The following is a 13,737-nucleotide window of genomic DNA, read 5'->3' on the forward strand; positions in this document are numbered from 1 at the left end:
GTGCCCATTTATTAATTAATGTGTGATGTGGATGTAAAATGATCCGTTCCACACCATTACGATTTATAGTGCAAACCATCCACGGAAAACGAAACTAACTTGCAGTCACCTCTTTACAATTCTGAGTTCAAGGGGCCACAGAATAAGTTCGATTATTTGAGAGTTCGATTTAACGAAGCTGACGCAGGAAAATGACACAGCAAAGAGATCATGCACAAATTAAAAGTCAAAACATAGTGTCATAATATGAATAACATTCGTATTCCTTATAAAGGATATCCTAAATTTTCACGAATTTCTATTCAGTTTAACATTTCAGACAAAAGACACACACGAAATTGAAAATATGTAGAACAAAGCTTCCATTCTGGAAAGAAATCGACGATATCTTCCTGCTCCTGTGATCTCGATCGTGTTTGCTCAATCGTATTTTCTATTCTTGCGAAAGGCGAAATTACATAAATTAGTTGTGATCTACGGGTGTAAATGACATGCGCTTTTCTCTTTTCGTGACACGGTATCTTCTTTTGCTTTTTTCACTGTCTTCGGAGAAGTCAATTACAAATTTCAACCTCTCTCAGCGCACTTCATAACTCCGCATGATCATCGTAATGTGCGAAATCCTCAAATGTTATGAATACTTCTAGATAAGGGAAATGACCGTGTGAGAGCCAGGTATTTGTGCTAGTCAGTTGTAACTTTTTTGGAACTTATATTATGAGTCTAAGAAAATCACCTGAGGTATACTGTTCAAAACAGAAGAAAAGTTCCAATAACGATACGTGCGGAACCCAATACGTGTTGAGATATGGACGGCTGAAGATCATCATTTGACAGCCGTAATTTTATTTACAAGTGACGCAGGGTTCGCAAGAGATGTCATTGCAAATGACCTCAATACTCTCAGGTGGGCAAATGCAAATCCTGGAGCAATAAAGGAGGTGAAGCATTACGTTCCCTGTAGTATCAATACAAGGACGGGAATTAGCAATGAGTAATAAAGGTCATTTTTCCCTGCAGTGTTGTAGGTATGTAGGTGACGGTTCTTCTCAAATTGCGATTGATTATTTATGATGAATTTCATTAGAGAAAGTAATCATTGTGACTGCACAATCAAATTGCCTAGCTCCCTGAAGAGGTATCTGCATGACGCCCGTGGGCGAACAGCACATATCTTACTTACTGCTCGCTTTTGTCTAATCAGTACTTTCTTTCTAAGCAACGAGTTATCCCAGAAAATTATTCCGTACGACATCACTGAGAAGAAATAAGCAAAATATCTCGGGAGAGTGATAAGTTTGTTTTCAAGGTCAGCAATTATAAGAAGAGCAAAGGTAGCTGAACGTATGTGTTTCAGAAGCTCATTGATATACATCTTCCTTTTTAAGATTTCATCACTATGTAAACCCGAAATTGGAGCATTCTAGTCAATTTCCTGACTGCTAATCATGCACTACATGAATTGTTGGTATGAATCTATTTGTTATGGAGAACGTGTGTAGTGTGTTTTCTCCTAAATTTAGGGTAACTCCATCTTCAGAGTACCAATTTCGCTTGTTGAATATTAAGTAAATTCTTATTTGGATGAATAAGAAATAGGAGTGGACCGAAAATTAAACTCTGTGAAATTCCCTTAGTGGATTCCCCTCCTCCCCCCCCCCCAATCAAAGTCACTAATTCATAAGCTTCCGAGGTTGTCTGAATTATTCAGCACAACATTTTGCATTCTTTTTGTCAAGTACCCTTCAAACCAACTGAGTGTAAATCAACAGTTCAATAAAACTAAAGTGTTTCTAAGAGAAAATCTTGATCTACACGGTCAAACGCATTGAAAAGCTCAAAAATTGTCAACGAGAGATGTATTATTATTTAAAACTTGTAATATTAGAGAAATGAATGTATAAATAGTGCTCTCCGTCGATAAACCTTACTGAAATCCGAACTGTGATACATTAAGTGAGTTGTTTACATTTAAGTGTGCGAGTAATCTTGACTACGTTACCTTTTTCGAATATGGTGGAAAAAGATGTCAGTAAGAAAACTGAACTATAATTGTTTGAGTCTATCTTGCCATTTATCTTATAAAGATGTTCAATAACCGGATATTTTAACCTGTCTGGAAAAGCATTCCTGGGCCAGTGTAGCGTTGCATGTTACTTATTAAGTAGAAAAAACTTTTCGGAACGCAATTAGTAGTAGGCCTACACTCTCCCCCACCAGTCTAATCCTCGCATGATTAGATTTTCCTACAACAGCGCCATTTTTTTTCTGCTGACACGTTACATTCAATGACGTTGTGAAATGGTTGCTCGAGTTCGACGTCAACATGCAAGGGATGGGAAAAGCCGGCCGGTTAAAACAATACCGCATTTAGTTCTGAATAACCGATATTTTTACGTATTTCTTTGGTCTCGGTTATAATAGGTGTCTTATTTTTTACATATAACCGAGTAAAAAAACAAATATTAGTTAGCCAAAGCAGATTAATGGAAAGGAAAGGGATCCTGCCTGGTAATAACGTCTGAGGACAATGACACCACAGGTGCCCTACACGTTTTAGCTATTGCAAGTTACTGTTCATGTTACTCATAATATGTGAAAAAATTGCAACTGGATGAAGCCTCTACATTTCAATATTTGTCGGTTAAGTCTTACGACGTTGTAGCCGTGCGGGCGACGAAGAAGGTAGCCAACGACAATGCTAAGCTGCCGCTGTTGTTGCAGCCAAAGTCGTCTTCAGAGTCACGGATAATTATGGGACAGACAACAGTTAAAATTACAGTTCCTTCCGCCTTACCACTCCTATCGTGTTCTCAATACTCAACGGGTAAAGAGAGGGGCGCGTCTAGATTGGCGCGAGCATAGCTGCACACCGCGTCGGCGGGAGCGCCCAACAAACACTTCCGCACACTTTCATGAGTCAAGCTGCTCTGCCTCCTCTCTGCTCGTTACTATCGATACATTTGAGTGAAGTTCTCTTGACTATTGCGCAACAATTTACATTTTCATTACAATTAAAATCAATCATATACACTCATAAATAAATACACAATTAAATCTACTACTTCTTAAATATAATTTCTGTAATAAAGGTTACAGCTTCAGAATCAGAAGCACAGTACAAGTAATCACGGGATATTAAACGGTAAAATTTTTGGATGGTGCAAAAGGTATCTTATCTGCATTCTCAGTGTTACACACTTTTTAAGAAAAGAGTAATTTTTATTCATAAAATTTGCATTTTTTTACGCACTGCGTTAGTATAGAGAATGGGAAAAGCAATCAGTGCCACTTTAATTACAAATCCGACAGAGACGGTCAACAAACGCGTGGCATAAGAATTGATACGGCACTGCTGAGACAATCTCCAGTCGCCGTGTGATGTGGCTTAAAGTACGAGTTACGTGCTGTGTGCAAGACTTTCTCCCACCTCATCCATACCGTAGTTCCGAATGTCCGTTGTTTTACACATTGGAACCAACCGTTGTGTTGCAGCGTGTCACCAACTCTAACCTGGAAGTATTTTTTAGAAGCGTTATGACAGAGAAGTAAATTGCCTAATTTGCTTTAAAACTCTAGAGATTTGTCTGACTTTTTTATGAAATAATAAAAGGGGAAGGCAATTATGGTAACAGTAATAAATTGAAAACTTAACAACTGAGTCATAGTGTACAATAAAAACGGAAAGTAGATCTGCTGCCTGTCTCTACTCAATATGCCTTTATCTGCTTGTAGCCATTAAGAACGGACAAATTAACAGACTTAGCCTCAGTTTTCATCCTTTAGCACTGACTAGCTGTAATTACCAAATAGTGTTATAATCTATTATAAAGTGATTTTCGTGCAGAGTTTCAAAAAATTAGAATCAGTAGGAGAATACTGGTGATTTTTGTAGTGTTCAACCCCTTATTACTTTTCGAGGAAAGCAGCGAACACTGGACGGACTAACTTTTCTTTTGTGTGTCTGTTTAATTTAATGTTTTCATTATATGTGTCTTTAAACAGAGAGAGTCGAAGTTTTTCAATCCTTGTTTGATTTCTACTTTCATTACAGGAGATAATAGGAACACAAAACCGAAAATCGGTTAACAGTTATTGATGTTGCTGAGCAACAGTCATACAATATTTTTTAAAGCAACAGTCATTTGAAAGTTTTATTGTTTATTTGTACAACCCAGTTTGAGACTTTTAAGTCATTTGATAGTATTTGATTTTATGTATTAATATATATTGCAGGATATTTAAGATCTTTTCAAGCTTAAAATTGTCCCCACGAAATGACAGATATAAAATGTGATTTCACATTTGGCATTTCGTGGGGAGTGAAGATTTTTCTTAACTTATGGCCAACTTTGAGCTTGATAAGATCTTAAATATCCTGCAATATACACTCCTGGAATTGGAAAAAAGAACACATTGACACCGGTGTGTCAGACCCACCATACTTGCTCCGGACACTGCCGTAGGGGACCGCACCGCCACTTCCCAGCAAATTAGGGACACTGTTGCTCATGGGGTATCGGCGAGGACCATTCGCAACCGTCTCCATGAAGCTGGGCTTTGGTCCCGCACACCGTTAGGCCACCTTCCGCTCACGCCCCAACATCGTGGAGCCCGCCTCCAGTGGTGTCGCGACAGGCGTAAATGGAGGGACGAATGGAGACGTGTCGTCTTCAGCGATGAGAGTCGCTTCTGCCTTGGTGCCAATGATGGTCGTATGCGTGTTTGGCGCCGTGCAGGTGAGCGAAACAATCAGGACTGCATACGACCGAGGCACACAGGGCCAACACCCGGCATCATGGTGTGGGCAGCGATCTCCTACACTGGCCGTACACCTCTGGTGATCGTCGAGGGGACACTGAATAGTGCACGGTGGGTCCAAACCGTCATCGAACCCATCGTTCTACCATTCCTAGACCGGCAAAGGAACTTGCTGTTCCAACAGGACAATGCACGTCCGCATGTATCCCGTGCCACCCAACGTGCTCTAGAAGATGTAAGTCAACTACCCTGGCCAGCAAGATCTCCGGATCTGTCCCCCATTGAGCATGTTTGGGACTGGATGAAGCGTCGTCTCACGCGGTCTGCACGTCCAGCACGAACGCTGGTCCAACTGAGGCGCCAGGTGGAAATGGCATGGCAAGCCGTTCCACAGGACTACATCCAGCATCTCTACGATCGTCTCCATGGGAGAATAGCAGCCTGCATTGCTGCGAAAGGTGGATATACACTGTACTAGTGCCGACATTGTGCATGCTCTGTTGCCTGTGTCTATGTGCCTGTGGTTCTGTCAGTGTGATCATGTGATGTATCTGACCCCAGGAATGTGTCAATAAAGTTTCCCCTTCCTGGGACAATGAACTCACGGTGTTTCAATTTCCATGAGTGTATGTTGATAAAAGAAATCAAATACTTGAAAATGGCATAAATGGCCGAAACCTGGATTGTACTTCAGTAACCAGTAAAACACTCTATGGCGATGAGTACCATCGGAAATCGATTATTTCATAAACCGATTGTTTCGATCGGTTTTAGTGTTCTGATTGAATTGGTGTGAAAAAAAACTATATAACCGAAAACCGGTTGTTTCATCTATATCCGCTGTCCCTAGCAACACACGTAACTACTTGCGTCGCCCTGGGGACGCCCGCGCCCGCCGGCCCCCAGCCGGGCGCAGGTAGACTCCCGCCGCTGCACGTCCGCCGCCTGGCGCCGCACGCTAATGGCGGAGCTGGGGCCGAGCTCCGCGTCTGCTCCTGCTTCTGCTTCTGCTGCGCTCGTTAGGCGCACACTCCTGCCGCTGATTACCTGACACGTGCCGCCAGGGGGGAGGCGAACCCCTGCAGGCCACGTAGCTGCAGCCCGCCGTGATCGTACGTGTCGCTGTCAGCCGCTTGCGAAAAACTAGGTGCGGATGTAGAAACCTGAATGGTGGTACGTTCACACTGAGGTGGCGAAAGTCATCAGATACGTTTCGATATCATGTCGAGCCACCTGAAGCACGGCGAATTGTAGCAACTCGACATGGCCTGGGCCCAACAAGTCGTTGGAAGCCCCTGCAGAAAGGAGCCGTGCTGTCACTATAACTGTCCATAATTTTATCTAAGCACGTCTGACGTTGTAATTCTTCATGCTTTCCCGGCGATCTGTTGACATCTTGAGCTTGTGAAAACTCAAAGCAGGACACTCCGGGATTCTACAAGAAATAGAAGTGGAGACCGAGAGAACAGCCGTGAGACAAGGTGTCGGACATTAGAGACCAGATCTGACACACCCCAGGTCATGAACGCGACTTCAGAAGACGGCTGAGTGAACACCGCCGACCAGAGAGGAACAATGTAGCCGCGTCTGGCGGGCGCGGACCACAGATGGAACACTCGACTCGGCGCGGACCGATTAGGGAACGCCCAGCACCTCCCAGGCATAAATACTGGACTCGATCGACCCAAGGACCAGTCTCAGGTAGCACCTGAAGAAGGCAGCGAGGCACGCTGTTGAAATATCGTGCGAGGACGACGCGAACATCCGGCTGGATTCCCGAATATCCAAGATGTCACGTCTGACATTACCTGAATGACTCCGTTCCAGGACGATGAATTTGAAAAGGGCGAGCGGGAGATGAAATTCATCACCAGTTGCCTCTCCAAACCTCACAACTTGTAACGTTTATGCAGAATGACAGTAATTGAACTACACAAAATAAAGTCGACATAACTTCTGAACGGTTGGCCGCGGGGTGTGATAGGAATTATTATGCTCATGTATGGTTGGTTTAGAGACGGAGCCCACTTTCATTTGGATGGGTTCGTCAATAAGCAAAATTGGCACATTTGGGGGACTGGCGCTTCTCGCGGTCGAGAAGTCTCTTTACCCTCAACTGGTGACTGTGTGGTGTGGAATGCCCAGTCACAGAATAATCACTACGATATCCTGCGATTTCATGGTGACTGCCGAACGGTACCTGGAGGTTTCTGAAGGTGATTTCATCCTCATTATCCAAAGTGACACTGATTTCGACAAGATGTGTTTCATGCAAGACGGATCGCATCCTGGAGGAGCACTCTCGGGTTCGCATTCTGGCTGTAGGGTACCGGGAAACCACTGGCATGGACCTCAATTGTCCCGCCGTATTTTCCGGATCTGCGCACATGAGACTCCTCTAGGTGGGGCTATACTACAGACAAGGTGTACAGCAATAAACCCAAGCCCACTGCTGAACTGAAAACAGCCATTAAGGAGGTCATCGACAGCATTAATGTTCCGACGCTTCACCAAGTCATGCACAATGTCGGTAATTGTCTACGCCACATCATTTCCAGTGATGGCAGTCAGATCGAACATGCCGTAACCTAAATCCGAATATTTTAGTGACAATTACAAGTTAAATAGAGTGTGTGCATTCCGCAGCTTGTAACTAATTTCTTTTTTTCTGTATAATTCAATACTTGCATTCTGTATATGGGTTAACGTGAAAGACAGCGTTTTTACCCAAACCTCTATTCCCTATGCCTGATACTCTTGAAAGTTTGCGATATCGCATTATTGAAGCTGTGAATTCTATGAGAGACCATCTGCTTGATGTGTGGCAGGAAATGAGCCACTCTTTTGATATTTATCGTGTATCAATTGGTGCCCACATTGAATGCATACAAGTATTGAACTTTTCTGTTTTCACTATCGTTACAAGTGTATCTCTGTCTTTTGTAGTTTGAAGTAATAAATGTTTGAAATCTGTTGCTTACTCTTGAATAGCCCCGTGTATCACAGTGTAGTCAAGTGTACATTATCAGTCAGTTAATTCCAGTAATGTAGCACTCCGCCTTCAGACCACAAGTGGCCCATTAGGCCATCCGACCGCCGTGTCATCCTCAGATGAGGATGCGGATAGGAGGGGCGTGTGGTCAGCACACCGCTCTCCCGGTCGTTATGATGGTTTTGTTTGACCGGAGCTGCTACCATTCGGTAGAGTAGCTCCTCAATTGGCATCACGAGGCGAGTGCACCCCGAAAAATGGCAACAGCACATGGTGGTTGGATGGTCACCCATCCAAGTGCTGGCCACGCGCGACAGCGCTTAGCTTCGGTGATCTCACGGGAACCGGTGTATCCACTGCGGCAATTCCAGTAATGCAGTGCAATCTTTTATGGACAATATACTTCGCATAGCGGTGGTTTGCTTAGCTGAAAGTGTTTACTTGCAGTACATTAGAGCAGTTGCCTAAAACAGCCTAAGAATTTATTCCTCTTGTCCGTTTCATCGCTGAGAATATTTTCCGGTTTCTCTTTCAGGCCCTACAAAGCTCAATATCTTCCAGACCGTCTATTGACTAGCACTTTTCCTCCCTTCCCCGAGTATCTTCTCGTTGTGTTATGACAGTAGTTGTGAAAACGTGCACTAAATGGGTATTTATTATGAGTCATTCGCTTGTATTTGTGTACCACCCCAATCTTCTGCAGCAGCACCTACATGTTTGCCACACATAGATACTTCCACATTACTGCATTTCATCTTACAAAATTCTGACTGCGTGGATCATTTAGTTTTGTGGGCGCTGTGTCTGACTAATTTCTGCACTTTGTTATCCGCGTCATAGCCGACTTGCATCTAATGTTTGTGAATATCAAAGAGAACTGCATCCGATAAGGTAAAGAAACAGAAATGAAGCTTTTGGCGTTCAGCCCGCAACCGACCAATTGGCTTTTAGCGCACGTAGGGTGCACCCTCTTAGCGTCGCGCCACTAGGAGGGGGAGGGTGGCGGACCAATCGCCCTGGCTGCCTTTTACCCCATATTCATTTTATAGCTGGGGACCGTCTGGGGGGGGGGGGGGGGGGAGGGACTGGAACGGGATGGGATTGGAAGCGGAACCAAGATTGGAAGACGAGACGCAATTGCTCCACCGCCGCTTCTTATCTGGTGCTGCACAGTAGCAACACAAAATAAAGTAGCTCGTTTCTTGTGCGTCCGCTTACTTTATGTACATCGTTGTTCTTTTTCTGTTATTTTGAGGCACTAATTTTACCTACCACAGCAGACCAACATCTGCCACATCAAAATCGCAGCCCCAAGTTGCATTTTCAGTATTCCATACAGCTACTGCCCGATTTTAAAAATTTATAGTGCAGTCATAATGCACTGACTAATAGCTACACTGATCATCCAGAAGATTAGAACCACCTATTTACTACGGACGTAAGCCCGCCGAGGCAATAGCAGCGTCACCTGGCAAGGATTGACGGGTAGTCAAACACATGTACGGTGCAACCAATGTCAGTGAGCGTACTGTCAGCGTAGAGTGGGGAAGGCTAGCAATCCATCTGAGTTTCACCAAGGCCAGATTGTGATGGCCCGGAGACTCGGTACGTTCATTTCGGAAACTACACGACTTGTCGGGTGTTCGAGGAGTACTGTGGTGACGAACATGTAGCGAAATCAAGGTGAAACCACGTTCAGACGTTATGGGGTTGGACGGTCACTTCTTATGATAGATGTGAAACGTCGTAAAGTGAGCAGGCTGGTAAAACAGGACAGACGCCGAACTGTGGCAGAACTAACATCAGATTTTAATGCTGGGCAGAGTTCATGTGTTCCTAAACATACAATGTACCGAGCACTCCTAATGATGGGTTTCCGCAGACGACGAAATGTTAACCCCACGACATCGGTAACTACGAATGAAAAATGAGCACACATGACCACTGGCACTAAGCGTTGGTGCAGTGGCAGAGCGTACAGTGGTCTGATGAATCTCGATACCTTGTTCATCTTACCGATGGGAGAGTGCGAATCCGTCGTCTTCCAGATTAAGAGCTGCCCTTGACACCTGTACTATGGCTGGAGGCGGCTGTATTATACTCTGGGGAACATTCACATGGACATTCATGGGTTCAGTGGAGCTCGTACAAGGCACCATGACTGCCGACGATTATCTTACATTGGTTGCAGAGCACATGTACCCTTTCATGAAGATCATGTTCCTGACGGCAGTGTCATTTTTCAACAAGATAATATGGTATGTATTAAGGGCGGAAGTGTGAACAGTTCTTCGAGGAACACATTGGAGAGTTGCAATTGATATGCTGGCCCTCCAACTCGCCAGGTCTGATTTAGATATAACACATCTGAGCTGTGATTGGACGTGGCATTGGAGTTCATTTCGCCCTTCCCCGAAATTTCCGGTAATTTTGTGACTTGTGTTGGCGAGTGTGGTGCCAACTCCCTCCAGCTATTTACCAAGGCCTCATAGCTTCCATGCCACAACGCGTCACCGCTGTTACCTGTGCCAAAAGTAGGCGTACCTACTATAATGTACATGGTCAAAATATTCTGGCTGATCTGTGTTTGGTCTTATGTTAAACTTTCAACACAATAAGACATGTATTACAGTCAGAAACTGAGGAGGCCTATATATATCTTGTGGTAGCGTAACTCACAGCTCGCAAATACTCAGTTTATTTTCGTCCAGTATCTGAGAATGACTGCATCTACAGCTTCGCAGCAAATTTTACACATAATTTCAAACTCATACGAAACCTTTTCTCACTGACACATCAAAAAGTGGTGAAAGGGGAAAAAGTTTATAGCTTTCTAAGTCATGTTTTCAGCTTATGCAGTATAACTGCTGCATCAGGCATAACAACTTATTTTCTTACCGTAACTCTGTTCGCAACTCATTTTGCAGACAGTATCAAAACATAAAAACTAGTGTACCTGCAAACGTGTATCATTATAGAAAACAAATTTCAGGAGAGGCACATAATAAACTAAGATTTATACCCGTGAGCTCGACTCTTGGAAGAATCGGTCATCTATGTAATAGTGAACGTTCTTAGAAAACAGGGAAGTTATTTTTATGTCTTATCGGCTTGTGATTAGAATATTACTACAGGATCTGAATCTGTGATAACGATAAACAGGGTTCAGGTTTAGAGAGGGAGAAGGGTTAGGGGCATGGATCGATTGGTGGGAGAAATGGACATAAAGAGCGGAAAATGAAGAGATGAACAGATATAAGTGGCAGAAGAAGATGGAGAGGAGAAGATTGGTAGAGAAAGCGGAGGAGGTTGTGGACAAAGAGAGAGGAGAGAAGAAGAGATGGACGGAGAGAGAAAGAGAGGGTAGTTGGACAGAGTCGGGGGAAATAAGAGGTGTATACAATTCCCATACATATTAGAAGTGTGTGCTTTCTCTTTTCTTTCTCTCCCACTTAACCAGTCTCCGCCATAGCAACGCGTAGCTACGAACAGTTAGTAAATAATAATAATAATAATAATAATAATAATAATAATAATATATGTGGCGTTGTGGAATGTAAAAAATATTTCTCAGTGGCTATGCAAGTAAACAGCGGATTCTGTAATTGTGTGGCCTGCTGAAGACTGAGCTGACATAACAACGTGGTTTCAAAAAGGTTGAGGAGTAATTTGGAGAAAAAGAGCGCTTTCACAGCCAGACACATTAATAACTTGCTTTCTTAGAATACAACTCCTTTTGTAAAATATGCAGGCATAAACAGAACTTCAGTATTCAACATCAGCACAAAAGAAATCACTTTAGAATATGTAACGCCGAAAATGCATATCCTCCTATTTCCATCTATTGCACTATTTTTTTCCTTTATTTGTTAACTGAAGATATGACATTTGTGTCTTTATATATTGTAATTGTTTTACTATTTATGCATTTATGTCGATGTGTAATTGGTTTGTTTTGTAAATATTATTTGTATTTTTACGCTGGATCTGGCTTAGGGGAAACTATGCTATCGAACGATTACATCGATAGGTCGTGTGGAGAACCAAAGTGTTTAGGATCTTTGGTAGTGTTAACTCTGCCGCTTGGAGCTCGGGCACAGCGGGGTCTGGCTGGAGTAGGGAGTGGAACAGGTGTGTTGCGTGACGCTCCCGCGAGTTGCCGAGCTTTCGGGGTTTGGCAGCATGTAGTTGCGCTCGACTTGCCATGATAGTTTCTGACACGGTGTCGCGGACGGGAAGCATTAGCTGGCGCACATCAAGAGCCCGTTTCGAATGGTGACCGTGTCTAGAAGAAGGCGCGCCAACATCCAGATTCTGCAATAGCGACGGCCGACAATGAGTGACTGTCGCCACCTCCTCGACCGACAACTCCAAGCCTCCAATCAACCAACAAGGAAGACTGGAAGCACGAAAAGTTTTAGAACTGCACGGCAGACCTCAGCTTTGCAAAGTGTTCAATGTACCTCAATAATTACAGTAACGCAGTATGAACCTTTGTTGCTCTTGTCCCAATTGCATTACCAAGCAGGGTCCTTTTCTCTTCTTGAATGAAAACGAGTGTCGTTGAAGTTCAAACGCCAGCATTAATGTAATATCATTCCATTTCACTGCTTTAGTTTCAAAGTTCAGTTAAAGTATCATAGCTGGCTACAATATTTAGATTACACAAGCACAAATTAAGAGTGCGAGTTTGTTACCGTATTTTAGCTTACCTGTGACTGCATCTCAGCTTAGTACGTACTAAAGTTTACTATTGTTAATTATTCAGAAACATTCAATTCAAGTTCAAAGTTATATCTCTTATTTCTAAATTGCGTAGATTCAAGTAGCTCTTGAAATGATTGTTGAGGTAGCCGAAGACTAGCCTTATTTTATTGAATTTCGTAGGACTTCAGTAACAAAGTTCACTATTAATTTCAGTCACTAAATTAACTTTTAAATTTTCCTGTTTTATTAATTCTTTTGCTAAATTAAGTCAGAGTGTAGTGAAATTTATTACTTCTGGGGGTTGTGTGGGGAAGGAGACCAGACAGCGAGGTCATCGGTCTCATCGAATTACGGAAGGATGGGGAAGGAAGTCGGCCGTGCCCTTTTAAAGTAACCATCCTGGCATTTGCCTGGAGCGATTTAGGGAAATCACGGAAAACCTACATCAGGATGGCCGGACGCGGGATGGAACCGTCGTCCTCCCGAATGCGAGTGCATTGTCTAACCACTGCCCCACCTCGCTCGGTATATTACTTCTGACAAACATTCAGTTTTCACACAACACATGTCCACCTTCAGTTGCCACGCTTTTAGTGCTAATTATATGTGCATTAACCTTTCATTTTCAGTTAATACAGCACTTGTCCATGGGACTGGCGACCGTAATTTTCCCCGAAACTCAAATATTTAACGCCGATTAATTCCTGAAGAGGGGCAGCAGCCTTTTCAGTAGTTGCAGGGGCAACAGTCTGGATGATTGACTGATCTGGCCTTGCAACATTAACCAAAACGGCCTTGCTGTGCTGGTACTGCGAACGGCTGAAAGCAAGGGGAAACTACAGCCGTAATTTTTCCCGAGGACATGCAGCTTTACTGTATGATTAAATGATGATGGTATCCTCTTGGGTAAAATATTCCGGAGGTAAAATAGTCCCCCATTCGGATCTCCGGGCGGGGACTACTCAGGAGGATGTCGTTATCAGGAGAAAGAAAACTGGCGTTCTACGGATCGGAGCGTGGAATGTCAGATCCCTTAATCGGGCAGGTAGGTTAGAAAATTTAAAAAGGGAAATGGATAGGTTAAAGTTAGATATAGTGGGAATTAGTGAAGTTCGGTGGCAGGAGGAACAAGACTTCTGGTCAGGTGACTACAGGGTTATAAACACAAAATCAAATAGGGGTAATGCAGGAGTAGGTTTAATAATGAATAGGAAAAACAGCATAGTGAACGCATTATTGTGGCCAAGATAGATACGAAGCCCACACCTACTACAGTG

This window comes from Schistocerca gregaria, chromosome 8 (genome assembly GCF_023897955.1).
Source record: "Schistocerca gregaria isolate iqSchGreg1 chromosome 8, iqSchGreg1.2, whole genome shotgun sequence".
Classification (NCBI taxonomy): Eukaryota; Metazoa; Arthropoda; class Insecta; order Orthoptera; family Acrididae; genus Schistocerca; species Schistocerca gregaria.